Source organism: Haliaeetus leucocephalus, unplaced genomic scaffold (assembly GCF_000737465.1).
Source record: "Haliaeetus leucocephalus isolate CR32 unplaced genomic scaffold, Haliaeetus_leucocephalus-4.0 Scaffold173, whole genome shotgun sequence".
NCBI lineage: Eukaryota > Metazoa > Chordata > Aves > Accipitriformes > Accipitridae > Haliaeetus > Haliaeetus leucocephalus.
In genome coordinates, this window is record NW_010972609.1 from 4,752,767 (window position 1) to 4,753,673 (window position 907).

Below are 907 nucleotides of genomic sequence, written 5' to 3' on the forward strand. Positions count from 1 at the left end.
TTTTAACGGGGGGAGAAGGGGGGGGGGGGGGGGGGGGGAGGCACTAGAGAGAGGGACATGAGCAGAAAGCTTATCCGAATGATCTCCAGGTGGGGGGGCTGCGTTTGGGTTTCAGGCTTGTCAAACACCTCCCCCCCCCCCTTTTAATTATAGCAAAGTAGATGCGGATATTGGATCATCAGCAATACATGCACGGCTCTCCCGTTCGGTCGTAGGTTGCGTACACAGAGGGGCCATCAGTGATCCCTCAAGCCGGGGACCAGCTCATCTTCATGTAGCTAAAGATCAGCTGCGTCTCTCTATCTCTGTAAGATCAGTTGTGCACAGTGCCAGCTAGAGCTCGGCTGCATCTCTTTAGCTATGCAAAAATCAACTTGCATCCTCAGCTAGGGACAAAAAATCCGTCGCATCTGCTTATCTAGGTAAAGATCGGTCGCATCTCTGCCCAAAGCATGCACACGCACATAGAGAGACGAGATTCCCAGATTAAACCAGCCACAACTTAACTCAACTCGTAGTGCAATCTCATCAAGCTTCTCCTCCCTTTTCTAGCCTCCACACACCGAGCAGCCAGCAAGGTAACAAAACTAGGCAAAGAGCAGGCCCCCATCCCCGCGCCACAGAGGGAGAGGCAGAAGCCAGAGGGGGGCCGCCGGGGGGGTCACCCCTCCGCTTACCTTAGTCACAGCTAACCCCACGAGCAGTGGCTAGATCGCGGAGATAAACACTGGCATTTCCCAAAGTTGACACCGTCAAACCAACCCCCGGAGCTTGCAAGACTCTGTGGTGTTTTTTTTTTTTTTCTGGGTTTTTTTTTTTTTTTTTCTTCTCCGCTCCTTTTCCTATTCCAGCCCGCACCGCTAGGAATTCAACTTCGCCCAGCTCCAGCGGGGCGAGAGGGCGGCGG

At 53.5% G+C, this 907-nt stretch overlaps 1 protein-coding gene across 1 annotated transcript in view; it reads right to left on the reverse strand.

Moving 5' to 3' along the window:
* The window catches only part of BDNF (brain-derived neurotrophic factor), a 39,279-nt gene that overhangs the window by 37,308 nt on the left and 1,064 nt on the right, over nucleotides 1–907 (reverse strand). The gene's annotated exons all lie outside the window — the stretch shown is intronic.